The 18,804-nt window shown below is 32.0% G+C and overlaps 1 pseudogene; it reads right to left on the bottom strand.

Moving 5' to 3' along the window:
* Positions 1-11,482: 11,482 nt before the first annotated feature.
* LOC141719923 (agamous-like MADS-box protein AGL61) lies at positions 11,483-12,152 on the bottom strand (annotated as a pseudogene).
* Positions 12,153-18,804: the final 6,652 nt, after the last annotated feature.

Genomic DNA, 18,804 nt, shown 5'->3' with positions numbered 1-18,804 from the left:
ATGATTTTTCCACAAAATTTTCACAAACGGAATTGCGTTCTTCCTCAAAATTCGCTCCTCTCAAGCTTCTTCCTCACAAGAAAGATCTTCTCTAATCTTATTCAATGGAGCAATGTTGGGCTTTTTTCACCTTACGCTCTATTTTCGCAATCTTGATCTTTTGGTGACCAATGCTGGGCTTTTTTGCCATCTCTAAACAAGCTATCAAGAACAGAAACCAAAAGAAAAGCCAATGGAGCAATGTTTATGCATGTTGAAGCTCTGATTTGTAGTGTAAAATTATTTGCTATTTATAAGAGGCTTGGCATTTACACTGAAAGCTGGCAACAATTATAACCTCCTAATCTGTTTTAAGGCAATTAAACATATTGTACCTATGACAATATCAATGATTCGGGAGTTACAAAAATCTTATTTCTTAATGTATGGATATTAGTAATATTAATGCTATTGCACATTTTTAATTCAAATTAAGCTAATAAATTTTATTATTAAATACTTATTCTAGCGAATTTGTTATTCTACCGGTTGTCACCACCACTCTCATTTTACTTAATCTAGTGAAAATTTCCTTAAAATTCACATGAAAAAATAATTCGACAATATCTACGTATAAGCTAATTATTTAGCAGTGTCCGTTTTGACTAAATTTTTTGCTGTGACTTACGTGTCAAAATTCGGTATTGTAATTTCCTTTTAAATATATTTTTCTTATCAGAAAACATGATTTGCATAAGATTTTTAAGATATTACGATCCGTAAGACGTCAATGTATCAAATAATGGGAATAATCTATTTTTTATTTAATAATATGGCCTAAAAGAATTTTTTGTTGGAGGAAGGTTCAATTGCTGAAAAATATGCTAACACCTCTTTATAGGAAGATATAATCATGAATACAGAAGTTTTTGGGGATAGAACTATTACCATACAATAATATTGGCTAAAATATGATGGAAATTTTGGTGCAATTTTAGTAAAACATAATAAAATTTCATTCCATTTCTGTTGAATTGAAGCTAAGTGCCTTTTAGGAGATATACAATGTGAATCAGAGTAAGTTATCCTTGTGCTGATGTTCAAATTTGGATCGGATTTAATTAAATTCATATTTATTTAAATTTGTTGGATTGGATTGAGATCAGATCAATTTCAGATTTTTAATAACATAATTTATATCCAAATTCATTAGGATCTCCGATTATCGGATCGGACCTCCGAATCCATTCAAATTTTTTGAGATGAATAATTTTAATTTAACATGGTTCAATAATAAAAAAACTTAAGCACACAAAACTATTTTAAGTCAGAGATGTTGTGAAAATAAAAATTTGAAAATATGTGAAAATAGTTCAGTTTAAAATAATTATAAAATAAATACATAAAAGTAAAACATTGTAATTTAAGAAATATATGAATTAATTATATAAGTCGTTTTGAAAAATTAAAATAAAAAAATGTTTTGAATTGTGAATAAATAAAATATTATGTATGAAAATAATTTCTGACACACATGATTTACTCATTATAATATGATAAAATGTGGTGTGTAGAAGAAATTTTAATATGATGAAATAATAGTTACTTTGAAAATAAAATAAAATAACTTGAAAAATTAGAATATTAATACATATTAATTAATTTTATTAATTGATTATAGTTAAATTTTATTTATATATATTAATAATTTATAAATGTATAAGTTTAGTAGTTAGGATCTGGTTTTTATGGACAAGTGAAAATCCACATCCACTTCTTAATGAATCGAATCCTTATAAGATTGGATGGGAAGATGGGAGCAGAGCTGTTTTTGGAAGAAGGGGAGTTGAATACTACCAGTTTAACTGATCTTATGTCATTATTTTACTAATCACGCTATTAGACTGAATATTTATGATGATAATTCCTTGGTGCACATCTCGTTGATCAGCTTAAATCTTCCTTTGTGTACCTATGCAAATAAAGTGACAGTACCATTTTTCAGAGAACAAGTTGCATTTGCATTCTATTCAATAACATTATCATATACCTTAGCGAAGAGAAACTAGCAATATTTCTACAATAGGTTATGCCTAAAGAAGTTAAGAAATACTATGATTCTACTTCAAATTTTGATGGCAATCCTCAGCATGTTAAACACTCATTTTCGATTTTACGATGATAAAACCGTGAATAGACAACCTTGAAAGATAAAAAGAAAGGAGGATTGCTTTTACTGTATGAAAGAACGCGGAACATAGATTGAACTTATGTCAGTCAAGAACCAAGCACCAAGTATTATGCGGGAGTTCTAGTGTGAGGACCGGTGAGGAATAACTTTGAGAGAAAGTGGAAACAACAAGAACCTCACTCCCTCCCTCCCTCCCTCTCTACGACCCTATCTAAAATGCAGTCGACTTATTTTTCGGATAAAATTGGAACAAGAATCATATATCTCCTGTTCCTAAAAATGCAATAGCAAATACTTATATAAAATATGAATAATATTTATTTATTTATATTATTAACAGGTCCGGTTTTTATCAATTTAGGTAGAATATTTTATCGAAATTGAAACATTTAAATTGAAATATTTTTAATTTTTTAATTTCAGTTCAAAATCATTTTTATTTGAATGGAGTTTTCATGTTTTAGTACTAGTGTCAATTCATTTTTTATTTTGTTGAACGATGATTTGTACTTAAACCTGACAATTTGTTCATTTTATATTCTTTCACGTCTTCTTGTACTTTCGTGTTTAGTTTAAATGAATACTAAATCCATCACTAGTTAAGAATTCGTTTGTGTAAATGTACCTGCATGTCGTGTTATTTTATGTCATATTTTATGTAATTTTGACCAAAACATTATTTAAATATTATAATTTCGATTAAATTTTTAGTCTCAACCCATCCAGACTATTTGGCTAACATAGAAAAAGGGCAGCATTCCGTTCCCGAGGGACCTTAATTGAGTCCGTAAAAATAAAACATGTTCAACAAAGTACTTCTCGTGTTACTCAATATATTTGTTTTTAACCTTGAAATAAAACAAAATCATTGCGTTCCAATTTTAGTAAAATAATGAATGATATTCCATTAGTAATGAAAAAGGGTGGAGGGGATCCTTATATGTGTAAATGTTGTTCAGGTCGATTAAAGGGTGCAAAAAATAGTTTGAACTAAATATGAAAAGTATGAAAAAATATCTTGTAATGTATTTAACCATAAAATCGATTATGCTCCTACAGAAGTGTCTACTTGTTACAAAATCTCATTTGTCAAAGTATGGATTTCATTTTCTTAAAAATGGTCGCCCTATTCGAAGACTTCACCTCGAGAAGCACATTAAGAGGCATCTCATCCCTTTTAGACATATTACCCACCCGTTGACATCGATCACATTTCAAAACGAACTGATGAGCATCTTTTAATAATGTCGGCCAAAGGAAACCTGCTTGAAGAACACGAGCTGCTGTCCTTTTCTCCTCCATAATGTCCTCCATAAGCTGTTAAGGTGGCAATCTCGCAAGATCCCCCCGTTTCGCTATAGGGAATACATCTCCTGATGATTTGGTCAGCTCCTTGTCGAAAAATAAATGGCTCATCCCACACATACCACTTACTTCATGTAGAAACTTCTTCCTTTGAACGTAAGATAAGTCAGGAGGCATGATATTACTCACAAGGTAGTTCACAATGTCTGCAAATCACGGTTCTTCTTCTTGCAATCCAAATAGCTGCTCATCGAGAAAAGACTCATTTATCAATGTCTTCTCCAATGAAGTAGCATTAGGATTTTCTAAACGCGGGAGATGATCAGCGACTTGATTTTCAGTTCCTTCTCTGTCCTTGATCTCTAGTTCAAGTTCTTGAAGCAAAAGAACCCATCTAATCAATCTAGGATTCGAGTCATTCTTTGAGACGAGATATCGAATTACAGCGTGATCAGTGAAAACTGTCACCTTAGTCCCAAGTAAATAAGATCGAAATTTCTCAAAACCATAGACAATAGCCAAAAACTCTTTCTCCGTAGTAGTATAATTCAGTTGGGCACTATTTAGGGTCTTACTAGCATAAAACCACATGAAATATGTTGTTCTTCCTCTGCCCAAGAACTGCTCCAACTGCATAGTCACTTGCATCGCACATCATCTCTAAAGGTTCATTCCAATCAGGTGCAGTTATGACTGGTGTCGTGATTAAACTCTTCTTCAATGTCTTGAAAGCTGCGAGGCACTCGTCATCAAACCTGAGATGGACGTCTTTCTCTAGAAAACTGCACAATGGCTTTGAAATCTTAGAGAAGTCTTTGATGAAACGCCTGTAGAACCTCGCATGACCAAGAAAACTACGAATTCCCTTAACAGAAATAGGTGGAGGAAGATTCTCAATGACCCCCACCTTGGCCTTATCCACCTCAAGACCCTTACTAGAAACCTTGTGCCCAAGAATAATGCCATGTCGCATCATAAAGTGACATTTCTCCCAATTGAGAAACAGATTGGTCTCAACACACCACTTGAGAACGTGTCCAAGATTTTGCAAGCACTCATCAAATGAATCGCCAAAGACTGAGAAGTCGTCCATGAACACTTCCACATTCTGGCCAATTATGTCATAAAAGATGACTATCATACATCTCTGAAATGTGGCTGGTGCATCACACAGACCAAAAGAAACTCGTCTGAAGGCGAAAGTACCAAATGGACAAGTGAAGGTAGTTTTCTCCTGATCTTCTGGAGCGATACAAATTTGATTAAAACCCGAATAACCATCCAGAAGACAACAATACTCATGACCAGCCAACCGATTGAGCATCTGATCAATAAAAGGCAAAGGGAAGTGATCCTTCCCAGTGGCTTTGTTCAGCTTTCTATAGTCCATGCAAACTCTCTATCCCGTGACTGTTCTAGTAGGAATAAGCTCATTCTTCTCATTTGCTACCACAGTAATTCCACATTTCTTTGGCACACATTGAACCAGGGTTACCCATGAACTGTCAAAAATAGGGTAGATGATCCCTGCATCTAGCCACTTAAGAATTTCTTCTTCACTACCTCCTTCATGATCGGATTAAGTCTTCTTTGCTGCTCGACCATAGGCTTGCTACCTTTCTCTAGCAGAATTGTATGCATGCAATAAGAAGGGCTGATTCCCTTGATAACTGCTATAGTCCAGCCAATTGCCGATTTGAACTCTCTCAGAATCTTCAAAAGCTTTTCCTCATCACTACCTGAAAGGTCATCGTATGAGGATGATTAGCTGTAGCAATGCGATGATTCACATTATACCTTTTCATCATAGCAGTGAACTTGTGATTGCAAAAATGCGACCCCTCATCACTGGTTATGACTCTTGGAGTTCCAAACCTTGTGAATATCTGCTTATGAAGAAAATTAAGCACCACTTTCACATCGTTCTTTGACAACACCTTAACTTCAACCCATTTCGACACGTAATCAACCGCCAACAAGCTATACTGATTGTTACAAGATGAGACAAATGGCCCCATGAAGTCAATTCCCCAAACATCGAAGACTTCAACCTCGAGAAGCACATTAAGAGGCATCTCATCCCTTTTAGATATATTACCCACCCGTTGACATCGATCACATTTCAAAACGAACTGATGAGCATCTTTAAATAATGTCGGCCAAAGGAAACCTGCTTGAAGAACACGAGCTGCTGTCTTTTCTCCTCCATAATGTCCTCCATAAGCTGTTAAGTGGCAATCTCGCAAGATCCCCCCGTTTCGATGTAGGGAATACATCTCCTGATGGTTTGGTCAGCTCTTTGTCAAAAAATAAATGGCTCCATCCCACACATAACCACTTACTTCATGTATAAACTTCTTCCTTTGAGCGTAAGATAAGTCAGGAGGCATGATATTACTCACAAGGTAGTTCACAATGTCTGCAAACCACGGTTCTTCCTTCTTTGCACTCTAAACAGCTGCTCGTCGAGAAAAGACTCATTTATCAATGTCTTCTCCAATAGAAGTAGCATTAGGATTTTCTAAACGCGGAGAGATGATCAGCGACTTGATTTTCAGTTCCTTCTCTGTCCTTGATCTCTAGTTCAAGTTCTTGAAGCAAAAGAACCCATCTAATCAATTTAGGATTCAAGTCCTTCTTTGAGACGAGATATCGAATTACAGCGTGATCAATGAAAACTGTCCACCTTAGTCTAAGTAAATAAGATCGAAATTTCTCAAAACCATAGACAATAGCCAAAAGCTCTTTCTCCGTAGAAGTATAATTCATTTGGGCACCATTTAGGGTTCTTACTAGCATAGTAGACCACATGAAATATGTTGTTCTTCCTCTGTCCAAGAACTGCTTCAACTGCATAGTCACGTGCATCGCACATCATCTCAAAAGGTTCTATTCCAATTAGGTGCAGTTATGACTGGTGCCGTGATTAAACTCTTCTTCAATGTCTCGAAAGCTGCGAGGCACTCGTCATCAAACCTGAAAGGGACGTCTTTCTCTAAAAACCTGCACAATGGCTTCGAAATCTTAGATAGTCCTTAGATGAAACGCTTGTAGAACCTCGCACGACCAAGAAAACTACGAATTCCCTTAACAGAAATAGGTGGAGGAAGATTCTCAATGACCCCCACCTTGGCCTTATCCACCTCAAGACCCTTACTAGAACCTTGTGCCCAAGAATAATGCCCTGTCGCACCATAAAGTGACATTTCTCCCAATTGAGAACAAGATTGGTCTCAACACACCTCTTGAGAACGTGTCCAAGATTTTGCAAGCACTCATTAAATGAATCGCCAAAAGACTGAGAAGTCGTCCATGAACATTTCACATTCACTTCTTAATGAATCGAATGCCTTATAAGTTTAAATGATTATAGTTAAATTTTATTTATATATATTAATAATTTATAAATGTATAAGTTTAGTAGTTAGGATCTGGTTTTTATGGACGAGTGAAAATCCACATCCACTTCTTAATGAATCGAATCCTTATAAGATTGGATGGGAAGACGGGAGCAGAGCTGTTTTTGGAAGAAGGGGAGTGAATACTACAAGTTTAAACTGATCTTATGTCATTAATTACTAATCACGCTATTAAACTGAATATTTATGATGATAATTCCTTGGTGCACATCTCGTTGATCAGCTTTAATCCTTCCTATATGTACCTATGCAAATAAAGTGACAGTATCGTTTTTCAGAGAACAAGTTGCATTTGCATTATATTCATAACATTATCATATACCTTTTGCCAAGAAACTAGCAATGTTCTACAACAGGTTTGTGCCCAAAGAAGTTAAGAAATACTATGATTCTACTCAAATTTGATGGCAATCCTCCGCATGTTAAACACTCATTTTCGATTTTACGATGATAAAACCGTGCATAGACAAACTTTGAAAGATAAAAAGAAAGGAGGATTGCTTTTGCTGTTATGAAAGAATGTGGAACATAGATTGAATTTATGTCAATCAAGTACCAAGCACCAAGTATTATGCGATAGTGCTAGTGTGAGGACTGGTGAGGAATAACTTTGAGAAAAAGTGGAAACAACAAGAACCTCCCTCCATCCCTCCCTCTCTACGACCCTATCTAAAATGCATTCGGCTTATTTTTTGGATAAAATTGGAAAAAGAATCATATATCTCCTGTTCTTAAAAATGCAATAGCAAATAGTTATATAAAATATGAATAATATTTATTTATTTATATTATTAACAGGTGCGATTTTAATCAATTTAGTTAGAATATTTTATCGAAATTGAAACATTTAAATTGAACTATTTTTAATTTTTTAATTTCAGTTCAAAATCATTTTTATTTGAATGGAGTTTTCATGTTTTAGTACTAGTGTCAATTCATTTTTTATTTTGTTGAATGATGATTTGTACATAAACCTGACAATTTGTTCATTTTATATTCTTTCACGTCTTCTTGTACTTTCGTGTTTAGTTTAAATGAATACTAAATCCATCACTAGTTAAGAATTCGTTTGTGTACATGTATCTGCATGTCGTGTAATTTTGTGTCATATTTTATGTAATTTTTGACCAAAACATTATTTAAAATATTATAATTTCGATTAAATTTTTAGTCTCATCCCATCCCGACTATTTGGCTAACATAGGAAAAAGGGCAGCATTCTGTTCCCGAGGGACCTTAATTGAGTCCGTAAAAATAAAACCTGTTCAACAAAGTACTTCTCGTGTTACTCAATATATTTGTTTTTAACCTTGAAAATAAAACAAAATCACTGCGTTCCAATTTTAGTAAAATAATGAATGATATTCCATTAGTAATGAAAAAGGGCGGAGGGGGAATCCTTATATGTGTAAATGTTGTTCAGGGTCGATTAAAGGGTGCAAAAAATAGTTAGAACTAAATATGAAAAGTACGAAAAAATATCTCGTAATGTATTAACCATAAAATCGATTATGCTCCTGCAGAAGTGTCTACTTGTTACAAAATCTCATATGTCAAAGTATGGATTTCATTTTCTTAAAAAGGTCGCCCTACTCGAAACGAACAAAATATTATATATATTTTAGCTGTGTAATTCGAGGAAGCAATGGAAGAAGCTTTTGGAAGGTGGTTGTCTAGGGTTTGCGGACTAGTGTAAGTTCTGTTATGTAAAGTTATTTATTATATTAAATTATATTATATTATATTATATATTATGTTATTTTATAGTTGGGGACTAGTGTACTTATTTCGAAGTATACTAGTGGGTTTGGTATTGAATTGAGAATTATTTTAAAAGAAAGTGAAAAATGTATTTATTGAATTTGGAATTCTTGTTTCTAGAACTGTAATCTTAAAAGATATTGGATGAGTTTGGGGTCATAGATGTTAAATATCTTCTGCTGACATTTGTTTATTGATTAAACAATTTATCTTGGATTGAGGTTTCAATCGTGATGACCAAATCCTCTGACCCCGTATATGGAATTCATTTACTAAAAAAAGGTCCGCCTATTTCGAAATGAACAAAATATATATATATACATATTACATATATATCGTAACGAGGATATAGTAGAGGTTGCAAACAAGACGGTATACAACTTGGTTTTGGAAGATATGGTACTAAAAACATGTAGAGACGGTCGTCTTTCAGATCGAGCCATTGATAGTAGCGCCTCAAGTTATAATCGAAAACTCCAGCAAATAATTTAAAAAATATGGAGACATGGGTAAGAGTTCTCGCATATCTTTTATACTAGCAGAATGGGAAGTGAAAAGGAATTGTATGAGTTGCGTTACTCGTATGTGCACGTGACACATTTTACTTGAAATATTTGGGTGAGTTGTCAATGAACGACAAGCCCTCGTTCGCTTCCATAATTTAGGTCCTCCAGTTGAGTCGCAAGCGAAATCATCAAAGGTCTCATTCAAATCTAATTTATAAATTAATCAATTGCTTCTTCTTTTTGTTTTTAACATTTTCACAAAATAATGATTTTTCGTTTTCAATATAATTTTTTTGTAGGAGTACTTTTATTAATTGAGTTTAAGTCAATAAGTTATAAGTGTTGTCAAATTTTTGAATTTGAAATTTTTTTCTATTTTGTTTTTATAATAATTATAAATACAATATACATTTATAAAATATATTTAAATAATTTTAAAATATTTCTTTAAATATGTATTTATGTCAATTTATATTTGTTCATAGTGGTGTAACATAGGTAAATTCAAAACCGCCTCTATTTATTTATTTAATTACAATTACGTTTTGTGTACGAAAAAGATAAACCGAAATACGACAAAAAAATTTGTGTCGTATATGAAATTGTTGACTGTAATTGTACCTGTAATAATATGTATTATGGCAACATTATTATTTGTTTCAAAATGAGACAATAAAAAAGAACAAACAATTATTATTTCAACCAAACAACCCTCTACTACAAAATATTAGGGGTCCAAAATATTATTAAAAAAATCCAATCTTATAAATACTAGGGGTCCAAATAATTATAACAAAAGATAACTTTTCTCGTAATAATATGTGATCTTGCATGCATTCATGTGCGTCTGCGAATTCAATTGAACATATGTCCTGACAAGTCAATTCATAAAAATTTATAATACAAATTTGGGGTTAGTGTCGATTTTGGTACCTACTCAAGCCCAAAACCCCTTGCAGCGGTTACTGCATTTCAGAATCAGATAAATTCCTTCATATCCAAAACCCCTCTTCGCATATACTGTACATACACACCCATGCTCTATACCTCAGAGCCACTAATGCTCAGACCTTTTTACCTTAAACCCCCCAATTCGTATATGTTTAGTTAAACCCGACAATTCGTTTGTTTTATATACTTTCAAATCAGGAAACTTTTATGTTTAGTTTAAATGAATAGTAAACCAAAACATGACTAGTTAAAAATTCGTTTCATGTTATGTACATTCATATCATAATTTCGTGTCATATTTTGTGTAATTTTAAATGAAACATTTTTTTTAATATTAAAAATTTTAATCTCGTTCCATCTGGCTGGATGTTTGGCTAAAATAGAAAAAGGATAAGATTTTATTCCCGAGGGATCTTAATTGAGTCAGTAAAGATAAAATATGTCTAGAAAAATACTTCTCATGTAACTAAAGACATATGTTTTAAACCGAGAGACAAAATAAGATCATTGCATTTTTAGTAAAATAAAATAGTAAGGATAATCCATTAGTAATGAAAAGGGGTGGGAGAGTTATATGTATATATGTTGATTAGATCGATTAAGGGTGCGAAAATGGCTAGAATTGATGCAAAAAGTAATAGAAAATATCGCGTACTGTATTTAATCAGAAAATCGATTATACTTTTGTGGAAGTATCTACTCATTACAAGATCTCGAGTGTTAAGGTGTGAATTTTATACACTACAAAAAAAGTCATGCTATATCCGAAACGAACAAAATATAATATATATAGTAAAGGTAGATATAGTGGGGGTTGGTAGATGTTTAATATCCTATTTAAATTTGTAATCTGAGTTTGTCAAATGCACGACAAAACCCCGTTCGCTTTGAGATCCAGTTCCTTGAGTCGCAAGTCAAAGTTCATCTTTCAAATCTAATTTATAGATTAATCAATTGCTTCTTCTTTTTTATTAATATTTCAAAAAGAAGTGGTAATTTTCTTTCCCAATATAACTTGTTTTGATATGAAAACAAGATTATAAGTTGCCGCGTTCATCCAACTCTCAGTGCTTATGTTAGTTGATGATGGCTATTTGAAACAAATGATGCCCACAGGGCTCTCTTTTTTGATAACTTTTCAATAGTAATTGACATTTTAAGCTTAAAGAATATTTAGACAGATGCAGCTGACCATTTTCAAAAAACAATATCCATTACAACCTCAGAATAAACTTCAGATCAAACAGTTTGTCAAATTTAAGTTACAACTTTAACCAATAGATAGAAAAATGAACTTTCTTTTCCGGCAAAGCCACACAGCATCAATCAAAATGGAGACTCAGAACTGTCTAGCAAGACACAAGCTCAGATTACGCAGCAAAGTTGCTCAGACCAAAATAACCATTACCATATCCGTAACCAGGGACATGAGAAGCAGGATCAATCTGATTAGGCTTAGGTTTCAACTGATTAAAGGCCCTGTGTCCATTAAAACCAAAAGGTGGCAAACTAGAATTTGCATTCTCAATCAAGATGCTATTAGCTTGATTGTTCACATTTTTCTTCAACGCTTCCATGCAGTCCTTCAATTGTTGAAGCTCATCAAATCCCATCTTTTCGACTGGAGATTCCCACCAAAACTGGCTCTGGCTAGCTTGCCTCATGTCATCAAGTGCCTCTCCTCTCTTCCTCTCACCCTCTAGTTCATTGAAAAATCTGTGTGAGATGGAAGTTCAGCTCGCAAACAGTCATACTACGATGAGCTTCAACGAGATGGAGAGTGCTTGAGTTTGAAGGTGGAGGATTGCGACTAAAAAACCTATCAATTATACCTTCAACATTAGGATGTCCAAAGGAGAACACTTTTCCAGCTGGAGAAAAGACTATAATGGCAATCTCAACTCCACAAAGTGTACAGAGCTCACTTGCCTTCTTAAAAAGGCCTGATCGACGCTTTGAGAAGGTAACTTGCAGGTGATTCTTACGCTCTATTTTGGCAATCTTGATCTTTTGGCGGCCAATGCTGAACTTTTTGGCCATCTCTAAACAAGCTATCAAGAACAGAAACAAAAAGAAAAGCAAATGGAGCAATGTTTATGTATGTTGAAGCTCTGATTGTAGAGTAAAATCATTTGGTATTTATAAGAGGCTTGGCATTAACACTGAAAGCTGGCAAAAATTATAATCTCCTAATCTGTGTTAAGGGAATCAAACATATTGTTCCTGTGACAATATCAATGATTGGGGAGTTACAAAAATCTTATTTCTTAATGTATGGATATTACTAATATTCATGTTATTGCACATTTTTAAATCAAATTAAGCCAATAAATTTTGTTATTAAATACTTATTTGTAGCTAATTTGTTTATTCTGCTGGTTGTAGCTACCATTCTCATTTTACTTAATCTAGTGAAAATTACCTTAAAATTCACATGAAAAAATAATTTGACAATATCTACGTATAAGTTATTTAGCATTGTCCGTTTTGACTAAATTTTTTTTGTGAATTACGTGTCAAAATTCGCTATTGTAATTTCCTTTTAAATATATTTTCTTACCGGAAAACATGATTTGCATAAAAATTTTTAAGATATTACGATCCGTAAGACGTCAACGTATCAAATAATGGGCATAATCTATTTTTCATTTAAAATAGAATTATACCATACAATAATATTGGCTAAAAATATGATGTAAATTTTGGTGCAATTTTAGTAAAACATGATAAAATTTCATTCCATTTCGGTCGAATTGAAGCGTAAGTGCCTTTTTAGGAGACATACAATGCGAACCAGACTAAGTTATCCTTGTGCTGGTGTTCTAATGTGGATTGGATTTGATTAAATTCATATTCATATTCATTTAAATTATTGGATTGGATTGAGATCGGATAATTTCAGATTTTTAATAGCGTAATTCATAAACAAATTCATTAGGATTCTTCGATTATCGGATCGGACCACCGGATCCATTTAAATTTTTTGAGATGAATAATTTTAATTTAACATGGTTCAATAATAAAAAAAAACTTAAGCACAAGAACTATTTTAAGTAAGAGGTGTTGTGGAAAATAATTTTTTTTTGAAAATATGTGAAAATAGTTCAGTTTAAAATAATATAAAAATAAATACATAAAAGTAAAACATTGTAATTTCAGAAATATATGAATTAATTATATATTCAATATCAAAAATTAAAATAAAAAAATGTTGTGAATTGTGAATAACTAAAATATTATGTATAAAAATAATTTGTGACATACATGATTCACTCATTTGAATATGATACATGTGGTGTGTACAAGAAATTTTTAATGTGATGAAAAATAGTTAATGTGAAAATACAATAAAAAAACTTATAAAATTAGAATACCAATACAGTATAAATTAATTTTATTAATTGATTATAGTTAAATTTATTTATATATATAAATAATTTATAAATGTATAAGTTTAGGAGTAGTTCGGATGTGGTTTTTATCGACGAGTGAAATCCATATCCAAGTTCTTAATGAATCGAATCTTGTAAGATTGGAGGGGATAGAGCTGCAAATGGAACAGAGCCGTCCGTGAACAAAACATCGGGATCGGCTCGTTTAAGTGAACTCGGCTAGACGTCGTTTTCTTAAACGAGCCGATCGCGAACAAAAAAATAAGCTCAGATAATTAACGAGCCGAGCCGAGTTTTTAATATTCGGCTCGGACTCGGCTCGTTTAGCTCGGACTCGCCTCGAACCTCGATAACTCGGCTCAGATAATTTTTTAAATATAACATATACTCCCTCCGTCCCTTTCAATTGTTTACATTTTTTAGAGAGTGTCCGACACGCATTTTAAGGTGCATATAAAGTATAGTTTCTGTAATTTTTTTACAATTTTATTTTTCTGAATAAAAATTAAAACATTCAACTTTTATTCAAAAAAAAATTGTAAAAATAAGTTACATAACTATACTTTTTATGCACCTAAAAATACGTGCCGGACACTTCCCCAGAAATGTAAACAATTGGAAGGGACTGAGGGAGTAATAAATATTTACTAATCACTTTTATAAAGATTTTATATTTTTTTAATTAAAATTTAACACTAATTTTAAAGTATAATAATTAATTTACTAAAAATTCAATATATATTTTAACAATAAATAATTTAATTAATTTCATACATAGCACTAGATATTGATTACTTTAAACAAACAATTTCTAATTAAACTTAACACTAATATGACCTCACACTTTTATTAGAGATGTCTATGATAAAATCGACCAAATTACAATTTCAAATAAATTAAAATAGTGAGTTCTTAAAATAAATTATAATATTTTTAAGAAAAACATAAGATAATTTTTAATAATTTTATTTCTCAACCACTTAAATGGGCTTACTTCCTTTATTTTATTTTATATCTCGTTTCCAATCTAAACAATTTAACTGAAATATAAAAAATTACTAAATCTTTGACAATCGACATCAACAATTTAAAAGTGTTGGATAATTTCTAAAGTTATGAATGTCTCATTAATTTAAAATAAAAATGATTTTGTTCTTAAAACTCGACTAGTGAAAAAAATTGATAAGTGTAGAGTGTGAGTGTGAGTATATAATTGTAAAATGAAATTAGTATTTGATCTCCATAAAACTTATAAAGTTATAAATTATACCTTAAGCTTGGTCGATTAAAAATATATGCGAACTATTAGTGAACAACTCGACTCGGCTCGAGTTCGGCTCGGCTCGGTTATTCGTGAGCAAACTCGTGTCCGGCTCGGCTCCTTTATAAACGAACCGATCGTAAACATTTTTTTTTCGGCTGGGGTTTTTAAACTCAGCTCGGCTCGGTTCATTTTAAAAAAAATTATGCTCGGCTCGGCTTGGACAGAACTCAGCTCGGTTCTGTTCGTTTGCAGCTCTATATGGGAAGGTGGGAGCAGAGCTGTTTTTGGAAGAATGGGGGTTGAATACTACCAGTTTGTAACACCCCTTCTTAAAATTAGAAGGAGGTATTACCTATAATAAACCTGCAAACAGAGCACTAATATATTTCTAAACAATAAATAAACAGTATAAAAATCTCCAAAAATAATATTAAATTCTACAAACTGTCTAAACCAAAAATATAAATATTGAAATCTCTAAATAAATAATTAAGTCTAGATATTGATAAAGTCCAAAATTCTAATCAATAAATGGGGTTGCTCTCCATAGCACAGTCCAAGATTTCCCCTATGCACATACCGGAAAAAAATACGGCATGAACCAAACGCCCCGTACGGATTTGGAATACAATTTATAAACAGAAAATCAAGAAATAAATATTTCACATCTTATAATAAAATAATAATTTTGGGTTTATGATATTTCATACAGAAATCAGAACGGAATCAAATACACACACCATAGGGTACCTAATATGTGCAACAGAATGGATAACGTGTACGACATATACAACGTCACCATAAATCAAATCACAAATCAAATTCTGGGTGCAGCCACGTATCCTGAACAAATATCAAAATGGCCAAACTCCTCCCAAGAGCTAACAGAAGGATACGCCATGACCAATCACAGTGTCACGGAAGTGTCATGTCACTGGTACCGCAATGACATGGCTGTAGTACTCCTGTTAACTCGGTATACCCTAAATCACACTAAGGGTTCAAAATGAAAATATTCTCGCAAAATTTAAAAATCACATGAGAAAAATGATACAAATTTCCAAAGCAGGTGAGTGTCATAAATAATTTTTGAAAACCGCATACACAGATATCTAAATTTTCAAAATCAAATTTTAAAATAATTTTCGGAAATTAAAACGGTCAAAGCAAATATTAACGGAATGAACAGAAAGTAGAACATAATGAATCAAATAAATATAATGGACAAGAGGAGTAACGGTGAATAAAAAAGGGACATAATCCGTACCTCGAATATCGCAACTAAAGTAATATCAAAATCTGCAAATGATGTGCTAAATCCCCGACCCGTGATCTAATTACAAAATTAAAATTTATAATTAATGTTTGTTGCTTCTTAATTTATTCAAAATAATTTTTTTATCAATACACAACTATTCGGCTCCGAATCAGTACATTACATGTCCTCGAATTTAACACTAAAGAGACCAAATGTCATGTCATTATTACATTTATAATTATACAATTTGTTTAAACGAATGCACCTAACTACCACACTGCTTACTAATTTAATAATACATATACTTAAAATAGTTAGATTCAAATTAACTACCATTGTTCACCTTTATTAAATAATTAATTATAAATTATGACACTAGTATAATTGGACTCACTAGTATAATTGGACTAAGTACATGTACACCAATTAAATTTTTAATGGTAAGTGGCATACATAAAATCAATTTAAATTATAACTAATAAATAAGTATATTGAAGTAGTGAAAAACCCTCACAAAATTTTAATTTTATATAAATAATTTAAATAACTTGAATCATCCAGTTGCCACACTATCATAGTCTAATCAACCGCAATTAAATAAAAGCTCACATATGCATAATCTAACTTAATAATTTTAAAGTAACATGAAAATTGGAATTGAAGCAGCAGATCTTGTGGATTAAACATATGTATAAATAAATAATATAATTCGCACTTGAATAATATAACATAAATAACATATTATGGATACCAAAACTGAATGATAATAAAATACAACATGGTTCCTAGTTGACACTAATGACGTGATTTGACAACAAAGAAACAAGGATGGCCATACAATTTATTACTAAATTTGTGTGTTGTGTGTGCTCTATCAACAATTGACAAGGTCACATGCGAAGTGCTTAGCTATATGACTAATTATAATAACAGCAATAAAGAGTTACCTTATTCAATGAAAACAAACAAAAAAACTACTACAAGGCTCGATGACTCTGTTTTCCTCTAAGTCTTTATCCGCCTGCTCTTCTAGATTTTTCTTCTCTTTTCCTTTGCTTGCGTAAATTAAGAATGCCCGTGTGTTGATATATATATATATATATATATATATATATTACACAAGGTATCCTCTAACTATTATAATTAGAATTATAACAACTAATTACTATTACTTTTATTTCTATGCTATTTAAAAAAATTAAAATCACTTATTTTAATTTTAATTCAAATATTATTATTATTATTATTATTAAATTCTCGTATATTACATATATACCCCCTTAAATACGATTCCGTCCCCGGAATTAAAAAAACTAAAAACTCGTACCTGAATCGAATAAATACGGATATTTCTCAAATAGATTCTTCTAATTCCCAAGTAGCCTCTCTCTCCGGATGATTTTTCCACAAAATTTTCACAAACGGAATGGCGTTCTTCCTCAAAATTCGCTCCTCTCAAGCTTCTTCCTCACAAGAAAGATCTTCTCTAATCTTATTCAATGGATACTAAACTACGTGTAATGGATGATATTTATAGCCCCTCAAAACAGACACATGAAACACATTATGCACATGAGATAGTTTGGCGGCAATGCAACTCTCTACGATACCAAAACCTCAAAAGGTCCAACATATCTCGGACTAAGCTTTTCCCTCATACCAAAACGCTTGGAATACAACGGCAATCCCAACTCCACAAAGTGTAGGGAGCTCACTCGCCTTCTTAAAAGGCCAGATCGACGTTTGGAGAAGGTAACTTGCAGGTGATTCTTACGCTCTATTTTCGCAATCTTGATCTTTTGGTGACCAATGCTGGGCTTTTTTGCCATCTCTAAACAAGCTATCAAGAACAGAAACCAAAAGAAAAGCCAATGGAGCAATGTTTATGCATGTTGAAGCTCTGATTTGTAGTGTAAAATCATTTACTATTTATAAGAGGCTTGGCATTTACACTGAAAGCTGGCAACAATTATAACTCCTAATATGTTTTAAGGCAATTAAACATATTGTACCTGTGACAATATCAATGACGGGAGTTACAAAAATCTTATTTCTTAATGTATGGATATTAGTAATATTAATGCTATTGCACATTTTTAATTCAAATTAAGCCAATAAATTTTATTATTAAATACTTATTCTAGCGAATTTGTTATTCTGCCGGTTGTCACCACCACTCTCATTTTACTTAATCTAGTGAAAATTTCCTTAAAATTCACATGAAAAAATAATTCGACAATATCTACGTATAAGCTAATTATTTAGCAGTGTCCGTTTTGACTAAATTTTTTGCTGTGACTTACGTGTCAAAATTCGGTATTGTATTTCTTTAAATATATTTTCTTACCAGAAAACATGATTTGCATAAGATTTTTAAGATATTACGATCCGTAAGACGTCAATGTATCAAATAATGGGAATAATATATTTTCATTTAATAATATGGCCTAAAAGAATTTTTGTTGGAGGAAGGTTCAATTGATGAAAAATATGCTAACACCTCTTTATAGGAAGATATAATCATGAATACAGAAGTTTTTGGGGATAGAATTATTACCATACAATAATATTGGCTAAAATATGATGGAAATTTGGTGCAATTTTAGAAAACATGATAAAATTTCATTCCATTTCTGTTGAATGAAGCGTAGTGCCTTTTAGGAGATATACAATGTGAATCAGAGTAAGTTATCCTTGTGTGATGTTCAAATTTGGATCGGATTTAATTAAATTCATATTATTTAAATTTGTTGGATTGGATTGAGATCAGATCAATTT

Source organism: Apium graveolens, chromosome 4 (genome assembly GCF_009905375.1).
Source record: "Apium graveolens cultivar Ventura chromosome 4, ASM990537v1, whole genome shotgun sequence".
Taxonomy (NCBI): Eukaryota; Viridiplantae; Streptophyta; class Magnoliopsida; order Apiales; family Apiaceae; genus Apium; species Apium graveolens.
The sequence above is the reverse complement of the archived record's forward strand: the minus strand, read 5'-3'. Positions and strand labels throughout refer to the sequence as shown.